The sequence below is a fragment of the Salminus brasiliensis genome, chromosome 12 (assembly GCF_030463535.1).
Source record: "Salminus brasiliensis chromosome 12, fSalBra1.hap2, whole genome shotgun sequence".
Lineage (NCBI taxonomy): Eukaryota > Metazoa > Chordata > Actinopteri > Characiformes > Bryconidae > Salminus > Salminus brasiliensis.
This window is the reverse complement of record NC_132889.1, coordinates 16212905-16232451: the sequence shown is the minus strand read 5'-3', so window position 1 is coordinate 16232451 and position 19547 is coordinate 16212905.

Genomic DNA, 19547 nt, shown 5'->3' with positions numbered 1-19547 from the left:
GCCACGCTGCCGCCGAGAGGAGCCGCCACGCTGCCGCCGAGAGGGAGCCGCCACGCTGCCGCCGAGAGGAGCCAACTACCGACGACCAGGACACGGGACCCTGGAGAACAGGAGACCGTGGCGTTGCTCTTTGGCTCCGATACTCTGAAGTGTTTTACAGTCTCCAACAATGAGAGCACCGCCCTGAGGAGCTGTACTCGGTGCCGGAGCAGGTGAAGGAGCAGGTGAAGAGCTGTGGTGGTGGAGGAGCCGTCGACTTTTCCGACCACGCCGACGCCCCCAGACCCTCTCCGGTGCGGGAGTGGATGTGACGAACCTCGGGGTCTTCCGCTCCGGTAGCGCTGGAACTGAGACCGCCGCGTTGGAGACGTCGCGGGCTGCCTCTGGCCTCGTCTTCCGTCGGTGGAACTCGGACTGCCGGTCCAGCTGGACGAGCTCCAAGCTGAGCGTCTGGAGAGCTCGTTCCTCCGCGGTCTCCATGTTCCTCTCTGAGTCGACTCACGTCTCGAACAGCGGTTCAGAGTCTCGCTCAAAATACCGGAGATCACGTGATCCGAACCTAAGCTTCGTTACGTCACTGAAACGCGATCACGTGTCAAGGCGCGTCAGACCCGAGCGCAACGAGCTGAATATAAACTGAAATATGAACTTAAATAAAATATAAATGTATAAAATGAGTGAATTTAGTTGACTTTCATTTTAAGAGAAAACTAAACATGAACATAGTTTTTATTTGAACATCAGGTTTTGTTTCCAAGCCGACAAAAGAGATAAAAGTCCTTAACAAACCTCCGTATTCGAGGGTTTTTAACTGGAGGCGACGTGAAATGACCTCTAATAAAACATTAAAAGGAACAATAAGGACTAAATGACAGCAATCGTTTAAAATGTCTACCGCAGTCCAATTTCCAAACACTGGAGAGAGGGGTCTGCCCCGCCCCCTCAACCCCAGACCCGCAGCTCGAGCGGGTTGCCAGGTTGAGGACACTGAACCTGCAGGAACGAGCGCGAGACGAGATCAATAACTTTTACAATGACAAGCGACGACGAGTCATATTCTGTAAGATGATCAGTAAATATACTCGCTTGATCTGTTTTTATTGTCTGTTCATTATAAACCAGCTCATGAGGATTTTATACAACTCTGTCAACTGTTAGCGAGCTGGATGCAGCGCTGCCGGCTTTATCCAGAGCCAAGCTCGTTCTCCTGAACACAAAAGCCCACTGCTCCTAAAATCCACTCTGGAGCTGGAATTACTCATTTACACATCCTGACAACATACTGCTCAGTTTAACAGATCATATACACACTTTTCTCCGAGTAGTAGCTGCTGTAGACCTCAGTTATGAAGGACCCTCACTGGAGCTTCACCACACAAACCTTCTGGATGCAGGAACATCATCAGGGCTTCCAGCTCTTCAGCTTTCATTGATCACCAGCTCCCTCCATTTCATGTAGTTACTGTTACACATTACTTTATTTCACATTGTCTTTACCCTGATTTACCTTTATAACATTGCTGTTTGTTGTTCAAATAAAGTCAAATTATTAATGAACAAAGCTGCTGTAACAACAAAGTATGACTTATGAGTTGATGAAAAAGACCAGATGAAAATGAACCATTTTATTAAACAGTTGTGTGAATTTCCTATTTACAGAGTAATAAGGGTTTATAAGGGTAAGTAAGTAACAAAATGGTAATCAGATTGTTTAAAATGGTTATGATCAACATGATTTACAGTATTGATAAGTGAACATTTCATATTATATCATTAATAAAACCAGAAATGCTGAGATCAGTATACAAACTCCAATCAGTGCAACGACCTTATAATAAAAATAATGCAAAACAAGGTATAGCAACAGATATGAATAAATATAGTACCGAAAAATATATCAAATGGACTTTAAAGGGACGTGAGAGATGTGCAGCTCTTCCTCCAGTGGGAACTGCTGCTCATTAGTCTGTCTGGAACGCTGCACTGTGGAGAAGAACTGAAGTTATTACACTAAAAATGGAGTTATTGTTTTGTGGGCTAGTTCTTCAGCACAGTGTGATGTAGAAAAGAAAGGATAGTTTATAGCTGTGGAGCATACGGTCAAGCCTGGGTTTGCCTGAGTTCCTCTATGGTTGGTGCCGGGACAGGTATAAGCAGGCCAAACCTTCTGGGGTCATCAGGGTGAAGTGACCTTAGTCTGGGTCTTCCCCTGCAGTCATGAAGCAGCAGCTGTAAGAATCTAATTATAACAAACTGTTTACAAAGACGAGGATCATATTCCTCATCTGGACTGTCATCACCTTTTCCTTTTCTTCCTGATCATCTGTTCCCCAATCAGAACTGTGAAATGTGAGATGAGTAAATACTAGGAATCACACTACAAGTACATTTACTTCTACATTACTACTCAAACAATAATCACAACTTCCTGAGCTCACTGATCTCATCTTCATTCATGTTCAGGTTTTGGTGGTCTTGGACTCTCCTATTCTGAAGACAATATGATAAAGAATTACACACTGTCAGCATAGGTGTGGACTGCAGCTACTATTTTCTCTGTGTCATGTTTAGTAATAAACTATAGTTACCTCTTCTCCAAAGCTTCAGAGACATCCATGCTGCTCTCCAGAGCTTCAGTCCCTTCTTCTAGAAGTGGTAGATCTTCTCTATAGAGATCAAATTGTTCTGTTTGTGAAAATGTAGACCACCAATAATACTGTACTTCTGTACTGATATTAGGATCTATAATTCACAATGTGGTCTGAAATCATATTAGTTCAGATCCTGAATACTGACCGGTCTGAAAGTGCTCCACTTGATGGACACCCAATACTGGACAGGGGCATCAAATGCTGCTTCTTCTACTGCCTCTTACTAGGGGTGGAGGTGCTTGAACATTCAAAGCTAAAAAGAAAATCCCATAATCAACTTATTTACACAGAAAAGTGAAGATCATTTCACCACAATATCAAACCTGAGTGATCTCTACTAAAAAGGGCTTTATGGACTCTATTAGATACAATGGATAAACAGCTAACGTCTGATAGACACTGTGCACACGATTAAAACATTATTTTCAACCATTCTGAACAAACCAGCACAATTTAAACGATGGAATAAACAATAAGATGTAGATGTGATTATATAATACACTTCAATCAAGAACTAACATTAAAAACACAGTAAAACATTAGAAACACCAAGTTATCTGACTGCACTGATGAAATGCAGAAAGTCCAGGTAGGATGAAATTATGGGCGAACCGCCAATCACAGAAATGTTCCACAAGCTAAAAAGCCTCGGCATTCGTCTAAAAAGCTCCATGAGCAGAGACGGAGTAAAAGCAGAGGAAATATTGGCGATGCGTTTGCATTAATATTGAGCTGGCAGCTCTAGTCTGGAGCACTTTAGCTACCTAGCTCTCTCAAACACGCGCTGCCTTCATAACCCAGCTGCACTCGGACCACTGGGTAGAAATGAAGCCCTCCAATGTTAAAAGCACTGAAAAAGCCCATCTCTACTAGTGGCTGTAAGAAATGATCTAGATGAGGTTAGCTAAACTTAGCTGAAGCTCAGTGCTCACCTGTTCAGGAGAAAATCAGCCAGTTCGGTCCGTTTTGAGTCCTTCTGGGCTCTAAGCTGTCTCCATCTATCAAACGCATCTCCAGTATTTCCTCTGCTTTTACTCCGTCTCTGGTCATGGAGCTTTTTAGACGAATGCCGAGGCTTTTTAGGTTGTGGAACATCTAATGATCCAGGTCCAGGTCGCTTCCTCGCCTCCATGGCTGCAGCACGCTGTGTTTCCTTGCTGTTGTTTTTCCAGATCTGGCAACCCGGGGTGTGGCAGTAGGACTGGGGGGTGGGGGAGTGTAAAACAGTATAGCCATCAAATGTGATGTGATGAACCAACTTCATATGAATAATTGTGTCTTTTATAGTCTATTATAAATATTTATGACTGTTCTAGGTTTTTTACTCTTCACTACTGCCTTCATCTCTACACTTTATTGCAGCATCATAATGAAGCTTTTGTGTGTTTTCTGCTTTTGTCTTACAGTGTATGATGAGGTTGATGACATCCATCCTGTGATGGTGAACATTTGTCACCGCTTCAGCTGAAACAGTGCTGGGAGTTTTCCTCTAAAGGACTCCTAGGTGATCTTCAAGAGATGCTCAGCAAAAGTGTAAGCACCCCACTTTCATCTCCACCAGCAGACCTACAGAAGACTCTTAAATTCAGTGATGCTCTCAGAGGTGTACAGGTTCAAGGAGAGGTGCTTCAGTGTGTGTCTAATATTACACTAAATTATGTAAATACTCCCTTGATGATGTTGGTGTAACGGGCCGTCTGCATACTGAAGTGATTCCATTGTTTTGGAAAGTCACGTACTTACTAAACATAGACGCTGTGTGGGTTCTGTGTGGTAAAATGTAGCTTCTGGTTTCTGGTGGGTGATTTTCTTTTTAATAAGGCTGATATTCTCTTTTATAAGTGGAACCTACATTATGTACATTTTGCCGTGCCAGGATGAAATATGATTTTTTTAGCTGGTATAATAAAACCTTTTTACTATGTTTCATTGTTTTATTTGATGTTAATGTCATATTGTAATGGTATGGAGTGCAGTTTCTTTTAATTTCATCTTCATAAACATTGTTCATGTTTTTCTGTTTCTGTTGCTCTTTCAATTAATGCTAAAGTTCAATATGTTTACTATTTACTTTCTTTAAATAAACAGTATAGAAAGACATTTAGTCACAGGGGTGGTACATCTAAAAGCACATGCTGGTGCCTTTTGGAGAGGAGACACAGTTGTACCATAGTTTAAAGGTGCATTTAGCCCTTTAGGGAACTTAATAGAACCTTAACTGATACAAAAAAGTACTTGTGCTGAAAGATTCTCTGTAGTATCTCAATAGGGTACAATAATGTGTACTATATAAGTGAGAAGCCCTCAACTGACTACACAATAGAAACACCTATATCTGTATGCTGTTCATCTACTTTTCCTCCACCTTCAAAACAGTCATCCCCACCAGACCTGAAAATCAACACCTGCATTTGTAATTTAATTTGCAATTTGTAGTTTAAAATGGACAGCCACCCACAGATAGTCAGACAGTCAGTCAGAGTTGAAGTGTGAAGGATAGTTAGTAAGTGTAGGTTAACTCTCAATAGCAAGTTTAAAAAAAAAAAAAGATAATAATTATATATATATATATATTTACGTGCTAACAAAACAAAGAGTAATTTTACTGCAGACATTTAAAGCAAGTTTATAGCACAAAGGAAAAAAACAAAAACAAGAATACAATCTTATTGCAAAAGTTTTGGCACCTGTTCTTGATTTTTAAAGGGTAAATACAGTTAACACGTTCTCTACAGACAAAAAAAAAAATTATTTAGACAATATTTATTTATTTACTGAATTAAACAGATGAAAGATTATTGGAGCACACATCATGTGTAATGGTTGTTTTGAGTATGTTAAATTCAGTAAATAAACAGTATTTGAATTAAATTGTGTCTCTTAGTTATAATAATCTGTAGAGGATGTTCTTATTTAATCTTACATAAGCAACTAAACATAGAATTTGACCATGGGGACACAAACCTTGGGCAGATAGATGAAGGATATGGAGAAGTTAGAAATCTGTCATTTATAAATGACACTTTTACTTTGATTTTTCTTAATAAAATGAACTACATACTAGTTGAACACTGTGTGTCTAATCTGCTCAACATTGACAGTTCCATTAAAATAAAATCTTTATTAATATGTAATCTTCTTCTCAGCTGCAGATGTCCTGACATCTTTGTTCCAAACTGTAAAGTGATGAATTTAATCATAAAACATCAAATGTGCCTCCTTAAAACCACCCCTCACTCTCAAATACACCATGAGTGAGTGATGAGCATGAGTGAGTGAGTGAGTGATACCTGTGAGTGTGTGAATCTGTACATTTCAGAGAGAGATGATTTATACACTGTTTTCCCATCATTGCTCATCAAACCCCCATCAGTGTGTTTCTAATCTACCTGTGTCCTAAACATCAGCAACTGTGAATGTATATGGAGGGGGGTAGTCTCTCATTCTTTACTCTGGGGATCTTTATTATAGTAACAGTGTCTAAAACTACCTCCACCATGTTTGAAGGCTATACTTTAGCCTGGCTAAAGTATGAAAACGGGTGTTGAAATAAAACTATATCTGCGTCCAAATAAATGTGATCAATGACAAACGTCTGCAGTGTGAAACACTGTACTTTCATCTTACACCACAAAGTAGTAAAGCAAATATCAGCACCATCCGTGTGTACTCTTCAGCATATTGGAGGGGGCATATGCATATTTTGAGGGAGGATGGAAATAGCTAGAAAGAAGAGTACTGGAGAATTTACTCTTAAAGAGTTTAATGTACTTTGTCGTCGTTAAAGTAAATAAACCATCATTATGGGTTTATTGGGTTGAGTGATGAGTGAAAATATTAATATTAATAAGAAAATATAAATATTATCGACCCTATCAGCTACCATCTGTCTCCTCATTCAAAAAGCAGTCCGGGCTGAAACACTGCTTATAACATCAACGTGAATGGGTGGATGTTAAAACAGAAGAGGGGAAGGGCAGAGCTAAACTAATGTAGGCTCAATGGGCGGAGCTAAATGTGCTAATGACATGAGCAATACACTAAAAATGGGCCGGTTTGAAGCCTGTGGTCTGTATATTGCTGCTGTCCAATGAAGACCATGTATCTCTATTTTTGTCCGTACATCTGCTCTGTACACCGCGTGAGTAAATCTGGATGAATAGACCAATAGAAACGCTCTAAATTACTTGGTAAAAATTATTTTACATTGACTTCTATTCAAAGGTAAGAACATTTTTGCTTCTCCTGTAAAGTCACTTGGTCAATTAATAAAGTCAATATGGAGATACATGTTTTTCATTGGACAGCAACAATATGGATCATATGATCTGGGAAATGAATGTTATGTTTTATTTGTCACTTAGTCTGAATAGTAGAATATACGGAACTTTAAAACAGGCTGTTTTTGAGCTTATAGCCATATTCAGACTGTATGAAATGAACGGCATGTTTCTAACTATGCTATATAAACATGACTGGAACCGTTTAAAGATTGTATTTTTACTTAGTGGGTAATTATAGCATAGTGTAAAAGTATTCTACTAAACTGTAAACAGTAGCTGTCTTCTGAACACAGCGTTTCCCCAATGTAACTTAGAGTGAATACAGATACTTCATTTATGTATTTTCAATACTTCTGTTCTCCAACATCCCACACCTGTACCTGGAAGCGGTTTGAGTGGATTGAGCGAAGTTAAGAGAAGAACGTGGAGGAGACGACAGGTGGAGAGGACAGTCACTCAAGTTTATTCATTAAACACTTTTAACAACAGACAATTTTATAATTCAACAGCTTTACAGAGATCCGGGTCCGAGCCTCTTCTGAGCAAGCCAGCGGCGACAGTGGCAAGGAAAAACTCCCTCAGGTCAAGAGGAAGAAACCTTGAGAGGAACCAAGACTCAAAAGAGGAACCCATCCTCCTCTGGTTGACACCGGATAGCACAAATATATAATGTGTTTAGTAAAAGTTTATGTCAGTCTTATCAGGGGGATGAGTGGAGCTGCTGAGGGGGTTCTCTGGCTCTACTGGAGGGTGAATGGAACAAGCAGAAAACTCAATGATGGTGGAGTCGGTCTGGAGAGCAGCAGCAGAAGCAGCAGCTGGAAGACCCAGTCAGCCCTGATCTCACACCAGCATCAACCCAGACAGGAGGGCAGTACAGCTCGGCAGAAAGAGAAATACAGAGACAGCTGAGGGACATGCTGGTAAGACCAAAAGGTGGAAAGAGAATTTAAAGGACAGGCAGGCAGAAGGACAGACAGCAGAAAAAACAGACCGTGGGAAAAAGACAGTTCAAAAGACATGTCCATAGTGGGATGTGTGGGATGGAAAAACAGGCATGTTGAAAGACAGACAGATAGAAAGGCAGGTAGGCAGAAAATATACAGTCTGGTGAATGAGTGCTGGATTAATCTTGTTGTATCTTTAATCTTCATTATTTTCTGCATTGTTCAGAAGCTAGAGGACAGCTGGAAAGATAGACAGTTGAAAAGATAGAAGATGAAAAAAGAAAAAAGGCAGATATAAAAAAGGCAGATATAAAGACAGACAGACACTAAGAAAGGCAATTTGAAACACAGGCTGGCAGACAGCACACTGAAAGAGAGACAGGTAGTAAAAAACAGTGGGAAAGAAAGACTGATGGAAAGTCAAGTAGGCAGAAAGACAGATAGATGGAAAGGCAGACAGTGAAAAAGGCAAAACACTGAAAAGACAGACAGCTGAAAGGCAGAGAGCTAGAAAGACAATCAGCTGGAAAAATAGAGAGTTTTAAAGACAGACACCAAGGAAGACAAACAGTGCGAAAGACAGACAGTTGGAAAGACAGACTGTTGCAAAGATATACAGTTGAAAAAATAGACAGCTGGAGAGACAGACAGCTGAAGAGACAGCGGGAAAGAGAGAGATGAAAAGCAAGGCAAAAGTTAACAGGCAAGATCAGAGACAGCTGGAAAAGACAAGCAGCTGGAAAGACAGACAGTTTGAAAGACAGACAGTAGGATGAAAGAACAGGCAAGGTAAAAGTCAGGTAGACAGAAAGACAGACAGAGACAGGAGTTCTATAAATAGTACTGGATTATCAGGGTTTACTGTATTATGTTTTCTGCTCCGTTCAGACGTTAGAGACACAGCAGCAGGAAAGACAGGCCGATGGATAGATAGGCAGACAGATAGAAGGTCAGGCAGGCAGAAAGACACACAAATAGAAAGACAGACAGTGGGATAGCCAGACAGTTTGGAATATAAAAAGCTGGAAAATCTGACAGTTGGAAAATCAGATGTGTGGAAAGTCAGGCAGTAAAAAAGACAGATGGACAGACGGGTATAGATGAAAAGAAAGACATCTGAAAGACATGCTGGCACAGACAGACAAGGGGAAAGACAGGTTAGGAAAGACAGACAGTGGAGTAGTGAAACAGGCAAGATAGATACAAAGTCAGGCAGGCAGGCAGAAATACAGACAGATGGATGGACAGACAGGCAGGCAGGAAAGACAGATAGACAGGCAAGCAAAAATAGAGATGGAAAACCAGACTGCCAGGCAAACAGACAGGTGGAAAGACAGACATGAAGAAAGATAGACAGGTGGAAAAACATGCAGTTGAAAAGACAGGCAAAAAGACAGACAGACAGACAGTCAGACAGTAGGAATGACAGGCAGGCAGACAGTTGAAAAAACAAATTGAAAGACATGCAGTTGGAAAGAGAGATATAAAAACAGGCAGAAAGACAGATGAACAGACAGGCAGACAGGTTTAACTACAGATATTTGGAAAGAAAGACAGACAGATGGAAACACAATACAGGCAGACAGAGAGAGAGAAGACAAAAGGGGAAAAGACAAGCAGGCAGAAAGCATGACAGAAGACAAGGGCAGCTGGAAAGAGAGAGTTTAAAGAGACAGATGGACAGACAGACAGGCAGAAACACAGGTAGAAAGAAAGAGAGATAGTTGGAAAGAGAGTTTAAAGGACAGGTAGGCAGAAAGACAGACAGCTGGAAAGACAGCAGAAAAAACACAGACAGTTGGGAAGACACATCGTGGGAAAGACAGCTCAAAAAACAGAGTAGGATGGAAAAACAGGCAAGATGAAAGACAGACAGATAGAAAGGCAGGTAGGCAGAAAATATACAATCCTAAACAAGTTCTCTGCATTGTACAGACACTAGAGAAACAGCAGTAGGAAAGACAGACAGATGGAGAGATAGAGAGATGGACAAAGTCAGGCAGGCAGACAGAGACAAATGGAAAGAAAGACAGTAGGATAGCCAGACAGTTGGAAAGATATACAGCTGTAAGAACTGAAAGCAGAAAGACTAAAAGGCAGAGAGCTAGAAAGATAATCAGCAAGAAAAACAGTCCATTTTAAAGACAGACACTTAGGAAGACAAACAGTGGGAACGACAGGGATGGATAAAAAGAAAGGCCACTTGAAAGACAGGCTGGCAGACAGACAGCTGGAATGACATACAGCTTAAAAGACAGACAGTTGAAAAAATAGACAGGTGGAGAGACAGACAGTTGAAGAGACACCGGAAAACAGAGCGTTGAAAAGCAAGGCAAAAGATGACAGGCAAGATGAAAGACAGCTGGAAAAATAGACAGCTGGGAAAGACAAGCAGCTGTGAAAGCAGACAGTTTCAAAGACTGTGGAAAAAAGATGAAAAGACAGACAGTTTCAAAGACAGCTGAAAAGACAGACAGTGGGAAAGACAAACAGCTGGAAAGACACTACATTAAAAGACAAACAGCTGGAAAGACACTACAGTGAAATATAGACAGACAGGCAATTTGAAAGATCAGCTAGCAGACAGACAGCTGGGGGAAAAAAAAGTCAGCTGGGATGGAAAGACACGCAAGATGAAAGTCAGGCAGGAAGGAAGACAGAGAGTTGGAAAGGCAGATATTTGGAAAAATATACAGCTGGAAAGACAGACAGTGGAAAAGACAGTGTACTGGATTGTTTATTGCACCATTAATATCCTAAGCATGTTCTTTGCTTAGTTCAGACACTAGAGACACAGCAGCTGGAAAGACAGACAGATGGAAAGACAGAGAGATGGATATATAGGCAGAAAAATAGAAGGTCACGTAGGCAGAAAGACAGACAAAAAAATTGAAAGATAGACAGCTGGAAAGGCAGACAGTGAACAAGAGACAGTTGGAAAGAAAGACAGATGGAAAGACATATAGTCAGAAAGATAGAGAGATGGAAATGAATAGGCAGGCAGTTTGAATAAATGATGGAAAGACATGGAAAGTCAGGCAAAAAGACTGACAGATAGACAGACAGGTAGTTGAATGAAAGGCAGGTAGACAGTTGAAAAAACAAATGGAAAGACATGCAGTTGGAAAGAGAGATATGAACAGTCTGGCAGAAAGACAGATGGAGAAACAGGAAAGGAAGAAGACAGACAGATGGACACACAATACAGGCAGACAGAGAGAGAGAAGACAAAAAGGGTGAAGACAAGCAGGCAGAAAGCATGACAGAAGACAAGGACAGCTGGAAAGAGAGAGTTTAAAAGACAGACAGATAGACAGACAGACAGGCAGAAACACAGACAGGCAGGCAGAAAGAAAGAGGGATGGCACAACAGATGACAAGAGACAGTTGGAAAGAGAGTTTAAAGGACAGGCAGGCAGAAAGACACACAGCTGGAAAGAAAGACACACAGCTGGAAAGAAAGACAAACAGTTGGGAAGACAGAGCGCAAAAGACAGAGTGAGATGGAAAAACAGGCAAGATGAAAGACAGGCAGATAGAAAGGCAGGTAGGCAGACAATACACAGTCAGAAGTTTTCTAATGAGTGCTGGATTAATCTTGTTTATTGCATCTTTAATCTTCATTAATTTCATTAAAGACAGACAGGTGGAAATATAGAGAGCTGGAAAAACTGACAGTAGGAAAATCAGATGTATGAAAAGTCAGGCAGTCAGAAAAACAGACAGACAGACGGGTATAGATGAAAAGAACAAACATTTGAAAGACATGCTGGCACAGACAGACAGAGGGAAAGACAGACAGTTGGAAATGACAGACCGTGGAGTGATAAAACAGACAAGATAGATACAAAGAGTATACAAAGATAGAGACAGGAGTATAACGAGTAGAGCTGGACTATCATAGTTTATTACACCAATAATAACCTAAAGACTCTTTGCTTTGTTCAGACACTAGAGGGCAGCTGGAATGACAGGCAGTTGGAAAGACAGACAGCTGAAAAGACAGACATTTGGAAAGATAACTGGAAACAGTGGGAAAGAGACAGTTGGAGAGACTAGCAGATTGAAAGACAGTGGGAACGAGAGATAAAAAGACAGGCAAGATGAAAGACAGACAGACAGACAGAAAGAATGGCAATTTGAAATACAGGCCAGCAGAATGACAGATCGTTGTAAAGACAGACAGGTGGAAAATAGACATAGACAGATGGATAGGCAGGCAGTTGAAAAAACAGATGGAAAGACAGACAGATGGATGGACAGACAGGCAGGCAAGAAAGAAAGACAGGTGGAAATACATATAGTCAGAAAGATAATACAAGCAGTCAGAAAGACAGGCAGTTAAAATGACAGGTAGGCAGAAAGACAGTAAGATGGATAGGCAGACAGTCAAAATAACAAATGGAAAGGCAGGCAGAAAGGCAGGCAGAAAGACAAACAGACAGACAGGCAAGCAAAAACACAGAGATGGAAAGACAGACCACCAGGCAGACAGACAATTGGAAAGACAGACAGCTGGAAAGAGAGACTTGAAGAAAGACAGACAGGTGGAAAAACATGCAGTTGGAAAGACAGACAGATAAATACAAAGAAAGAGAAGTGGAATGACAGTTGATTTGACAGGCAGGCACAAAGAAAGACAGACAGAAAATAAATAGGCAGGCAGTTTGAACAAATGATGGAAAGACATGGAAGGTCAGGCAAAAAGACTGACAAATAGAAAGACAGGAAGTTGGAATGACAGGCAGGCAGACAGTTGAAAAAACAAATGGAACGACAGATATGAAAAGTCAGGCAGAAAGACAGACAGGCAGGCAGACAGGTTTAACTATTATTTTATTTGGATATTTAGAAAGAAAGACAATACAGGCAGACAGAGAGAGAGAGAAGACAAAATGGGAAAAGACAAGCAGGCAGAAAGCATGACAAGACAAGGACAGCTGGAACGAGAGTTTAAAAGACAGGCAGATGGACAGACAGGCAGGCAGAAACACAGACAGACAGGTAGAAAGAAAGAGAGATGGCACAACAGATAACAAGAGACAGTTGGGAAGTGTGTTTAAAGGACAGGCAGGCAGAAAGACAGAAAGCTGGAAAGAAAGGCAGGCAGTGGGGAAGAGGCAGCTGGAAAGACAGACCGTGGGAAAGACAGACAGATCAAAAGACAGAGTGGGATGGAAAACCAGGCAAGTTGAAAGACAGACAGATAGAAAGGCAGAAAATATACAGTCAGACGTTTTCTAAAGAGTGCTGGATTCATCTTTTTTATTACATCTTTAATCTTTATTAATTTCTGCATTGTTCAGATGCTAGAGGACAGCTGCAAAGACAAAAAGATGGAAAGAGAGAGACAGAAGGAAAAAAGGATGATGCGAAAGACAGAGGGAAGAAAGTCAGAGAGTGGGAAAGACAGATTGTAGAAAAAACAGACTGTTAGAAAAATATACAGCTAGAAAGAGGGAGAGTGAAAAAGAGACACCTGGAAAGACAGACAGTGCGATAGCCAGACAGTTGGAAAGATAGACAGTTGTTAACAGACAGTGAGAAAGAAAGACTGAGGGAAAGTCATGCAGGCAGAAGGACAGATAGATGGAAATATGGACAGCTGGAAAGAAAGACAGTGGGAGAGCCAGACAGATTAAAAAATAGACAGTAAGAAAACAGTTAGAAAAACAGACAGCTTGAAAGACAGACACCTGTGAAGATAGGGAAAGGCAGACATTTGGAAAGACAGGCAGTTGGATGGAAAGACAGTTAAGATGAAAGTCAGGCAGGCAGGCAGAAGGGATAGCCAGACAGAAGAAAGAAAGGCCATTTAAAAGACAGGTTGGATGAAAGACAGACATTTGCAGAGACAGACAGCTTAAAATACAGACAGTGGGAAATAGAGACATGAAAAGAAGGGGATGATAAAAGACGGACAGACAGATGGAAACAGACAGTGGGAAAGGGAAGCAGACAGGCAGGCAGGAAGACATTTAGATGGCAAAACAGGCAGTGGAAAAGGCAAACAGTTCGAAAGGCAGACAACTGGAAAGACAGACAGCTGGAAAGATAGACAGACGAAGAGATAGGTATACAGATAGATGTTCAGGCAGGCAGAAAGACAAACAAATGGAGAGACAGACAGTGGGGGAAAACAGTTGGAAAAAGAGAAAGCTGAAAGGCAGACAATGGGAAAGACAGACAGCTAAAAGGCAGAGAGCTAGTTCAGATGCTAGAGACACAGCAGTGATTGAAGATAGAGAGATGGAAAGACAGACAGGAAGAAAGATAGACCTGGATACATGGGAAAAAAAACAGGCATGCACAATGACAGGGAGTCAGAAAAACAGACAGATGGACAGACAGGCCAGCAAAAAGACAAACGGGTGGAAAGACAGGTAGAAAGGCAGCCAAATGGATTGATACACAAGCAGAAAGACAGACAGCAGGCAGGTAGAAAAACAGTCCAATGAAAAGACTGGAATGACAGGCAGTTGGAATAACAGACAGTTTGAAAGAAAGATATGCAAAATGATAGACATATGGAAAGAACAGAAATATAGAAAGACAGGAATAACAACAGACTGAGATAAAAGATGGAAAGAAACATGCAGAAAGACAGAAAGATGAAAAGACACATGTAAACACAGAGACGGAAAGATAGAAAGACGCTAGAGACACAGCAGCAGGAAAGACAGACAGATGGATAGATAGGCAGACAGTTAATATATGTATATATATATATATATATATATAGGGAATATAGAAAGCTGGAAAAACTGAGTTGGAAAATCTGATGTATGGAAAGTCAGGCAGTCAGAAAGACAGACAAATAGACAGACGGGTATAGATGTAAAGAACGACATTTGAAAGACAGGCTGGTCAGTTAAAATGACAGGTAGGCAGAAAGACAGTAAGATGGATAGGCAGACAGTTGAAAGAACAAATGGAAAGAACAGTTGGAAAGGCAGGCAGAAAGACAGATATACAGACAGGCAAGCAAAAAAGACAGATAGATGGAATGACAGATCGCCAGGCAGACAGATAGCTGGAAAGACAGACATAAAGAAGGACAGACATAAAGAAAGATAGACAGATGGACAAACATGCAGTTGGAAAGACAGACAGTGGGAAAGACAGACAGTGGGAAAGGCAGGGATAGATGAAAAGAAAGGCCACTTGAAAGACAGGCTGGCAGACAGACCGTTGAAATGACAGATAGTATATTGAAAGACAGACTGTTGAAAAAATAGACAGCTGGAGAGACAGACTGTTGAAGAGACAGCGGGATAGAGAGAGTTGGAAAGCAAGGCAAAAGATGACAGGCAAGATAAAAGACAGCTGGAAAGACAGTGGAAAGAAAAAACAGGCAAGACAGACACACAAGAGTTATATAGAGTACTGGATTATCACTGTTTATTACACCAATAATATCCTAAACGTGTTTTCTGCTTCAATCAGACGCTAGAGGGCAGCTGGAACAACAAGCAGTTGGAAAGACAGACAGCTGGAAAGACAGGCAGGATGGAAAGAGACATTTGGAAAGATAGCTGGAAACAGTGGGAAAGAGACAGTTGGAGAGATTAGCAGTTTGAAAGACAGTGGGAAAGAAAGACGAAAAGACAGACATTAAGAAAAGAAAGACACCAAACTGAAAGACAGACAGGCAATTTGAAAGATCAGCTGGCAGACAGACAGCTGGGGAAAAAGACAGCTAGGATGGAAAGGCATGCAAGATGAAAGTCAGGCAGGAAGGAAGACAGAGTTGGAAAGGCAGATATTTGGAAAAATATACAGCTGGAAAGACGGACAGTGAAAAAGAGACACCTGGAAAGACAGACAGTGGAAAAAAAAGTGTTTATTGCACCATTAATATCCTAAGCGTGTTCCCTGCTTAGTTAAGACACCAGAGACATAGCAGCTGGAAAGACAGAGAGATGGATATATAGGTAGACAGACAGAAGGTCACATAGGCAGAAAGACAGACACAAAAATGGAAAGATAGACAGCTGGAAAGACGGACAGTGAAAAACAGGAAAGAAAGGCAGATGGATGGACAGACAGGCAGACAGGAAAGAAAGACAGGTGGAAAGACATTTAGTCAGAAAGATAATACAAGCAGTCAGAAAGACAGACAGTTAAAATGACAGGTAGGCAGAAAGACAGTAAGATAGATAGGCAGACAGATGAAAGAACAAATGGAATGACATGCAGTTGGAAAGGCAGCAGAAAGACAGACAGACAGGTAAGCAAAAAGACACAGAGATGAAAAGACAGACCGTCTGGCAGACAGACAGGTGGAAAGACAGACATGAAGAAAGATAGACAGATGGAAAAACATGCAAGATGAAAGACAGACAGACAGACATAAAGAAAAAAGTGGAAAGACAATTAATTTGACAGGCAGAAAGAAAGAAAGGCAGACAGATGTAAAGAGGCAGAAAGAAAGGCAGACAGATGTAAAGAGAGGCAGAAGGAAAGATAAACAGAAAATTTAACATGCAGAATGAAACATGGAAAGAAACATGCAGAAAGACAGACGGTTAGAAAGGCAGGAAGTAAGACAGAAAGATGGGTAGACAGACATTTAATAAAACAGATGGAACGACATGCAGTTGGAATGACGGATGAAAAGGCAGAGAGAAAGACAGACAGAAGGACTGACCCACCAGATGGACAGACAGGCAAGCAGAAAGACAGAAAGATGGACAGTTTAATAAAACAGATGAAAAGACATACAGAAATACATGAAACATTAAAATGCATGTAGAATGAGAGGCAGTCAGAAAGACAGACAGACAGATGGACAGACAGGTGGAAAGAAAGGCCAGACAGACAGACAGGAGGATGAATAGACAGGCAGTTGAAAAAAATGATGGAAATACAGGAAAAAAGACAGAAACAGGTGGAAGGACAAGCAGACGAATAACAGCCAGGAAAAAGACAGATGAAAAGACAGACATGCAAAATGACAGTGAGTCAGAAATACAGACAGATGGAAAGGTAGACAGGCAGGTAGAAAGAAATGGACTGATGGACAATTAGACTGATAGGCAAAATCGATGGAAACACACAAGCAGAAAGACAGACAGTTAGAAAGGAGATGAGACAGAATGATGTAAACACAGAGAGACAGAAAGGTGGATCAAAATAAACAGATGGAACAACATGCAGTTAGAAAGACAGATGAAAAGGCAGGGAGAAAAATAGTCAGATGGACAGACAGGCAAGCAGAAAGACAGACAGTTGGAATGACAGGTAGGCAGGATGGCAGAACAAGGCAAAAGTAGAAAGTTGGAAAGACATGCATAAAGTCAGGCCGGGAGACAAGCACATATAAAGACAGACAGACAGAAATACAGGCAGAAATACAGAGAGGCGAAAAGATGGATGGAAAGACAGACAGACAGAAAGATGACTAGGCACACAGTTGGAAAGTCAGACTCAGAAAGACTGGAAGGAAAAGACAGAAAGACAGACAGACAAAGAGGCAGACAGACAGATAGAAAGACAGAAGGACAGACAGACAGACAGTTCTCTATGGAGGACTGGATTATCATCATTTAGTGCAGCATTAATCTCCTAAACGTGTCTCTGCTCGGGTCAGACGCTAGAGGGCGCTGCAGTGCGAGTCAGAGGAAACGGGTTGAGGGGAGATTTAGTGGAGTCTCGTTTTGTAGGATTGATGATTTTAACAGAGAAAACGGCTCGATTCCTCAAAACAGACCAACATCAGACATTTCAACACTGCTGTGAGATTCTAAACTCCTTTAAACTCCACTAATAAACTTAGAGTGGACTTTTAACACCGTCTTATTTCCACTGAAGCACAGACACACAGTGAGCTGATCAGCTGACCAGCCAGTCAGCACTCAGTGATTTTTCATGAGCTACATTTACAGAAATGAAGATAATTCTCGAGTAAAATAATAAAAATATGAATATTTAATAAACACTTTTATCCGTTTAGCTCCATTCAGCTCTATTCAGTAAGGACTCGCTCTCTGGCGCCCTCTAGCGTTTCTACTCATGTTTCTTTGGTAGAATAGGAGCAATAGGCTCCTCACAGATCTGCTCAGGAGAGTTTTCGCACCTGTACTCCCTCTGCTTCCCTCCGCCACTCCTGGAAAATGGACACACCTGGCCACAGCTTGGGTCACACACCTAGGGAGGGGTCATCTGAACCAGAAATGGCTCCGTATGAAGAGAAAGCAGCTTGTCGGTGGAGCGGTCGGTTAACGTGTGAACGGTTTCCACCGGATCAGAATCCCGAACCGAACACCGAGCTCCATTTCAGCGCGCGCTCACAATCAGCCTGGAGCGTCATCAACGCGTCAATGATCGGACTCGAAAGCACGCGGGGGAGGAGGGGGGGAGGGGGCGTGGTCAGTATGATCAATGAATAAATTAATTTCACCCGTTTCTCCAATTTCTGGTTGTTTATATGTGTGTTTATGTACATAATTTACTCTGAAAACTGCTCAGCTTGGATATATATATATATATATATATATATATATATATATATATATATATATATAATACATTTATTATATATATTATTTATAATTTATTATATATATATATATATATATATATATATATATATATATATATATATATATTTGACTAGGGAGTGAGCAACTGGATCAGAGAGCACTTGGGAGCGGTCCAGCCCATGACAGTCCCTCATAGTAACAGAACTATTAAGCCATGGAACAGACAGGGGTCCAATAACAAGCAGGGAGGGTAAATCCTCTAACTACAAGAGATAGACTTTGACAGGTCAGTAAACTCAATATTAATGTACTAATCCACTGCAGACTAACAGGAAGTGATGAAGTGTTGCCATGCCAACATTTGGATACTTTGGGGCATTGTGGGACAATGGTGTCCCTCAAAACTATACTCAGAAATGGACCAGTTCCAAGTATGCATCATGGTTTTTAAGTATCCTCAGCTTGGACACTTTTACCTATAATACATACTACATACTCAAAGACTAGTTAGGATTAGGACCACCCTGCATTACTGCTTTGCTCTTGCTGTGCTCTTGCTTTGGTTTTTCTCAGATTACGGATGTGCCTTCTCTACTCCTGTTTGGCTGTGTGTCTTGGGTCTTGGGCATACTGGGGCCATCAGTAATGGAAGGAATGTAGAAGGGCCATGGCCTGCCTATCCAATGTTGCCCTTTTTCCGCTCATGATATGCAGAAAAAAACTATACTATGGCTACTAGTTAGAGTCTTACTTCTCTGGGAATTTGCTAGCTTGCTTTCTCAGTGCTTTCAGTGGGCATATTTTGATGTTTTGATGATTTATCTTTTGATAAGATATTTGAAAATTGTGCAGGTGGACAGTGCAGGTCAAGAAAAGAACCTAACTGGGGTTTGAGAACAGTCCTTTACATGTTTTTTTTTGGATACGGCACCTTTGCAGTTAAATGTATTAACCTAGAGTGATCTGGATAATCAGTCAATGGAGTGAGATTTTTATTCTGCATCAATATCTACTTAAAATGTCTAAGAATGGTCAAATGCAAATCAGTTCCAAGAGTCATTCGAGCTTCAAGTATCGCTCTGCTTGAACCACAAGCGTCCAGGCTTTTTTCTGTCCTGGCACCAAAGTGGTGGAATGAACTTCCTCTGGGTGTCCGAACAGCAGAGTCTCTCGCTGTCTTCA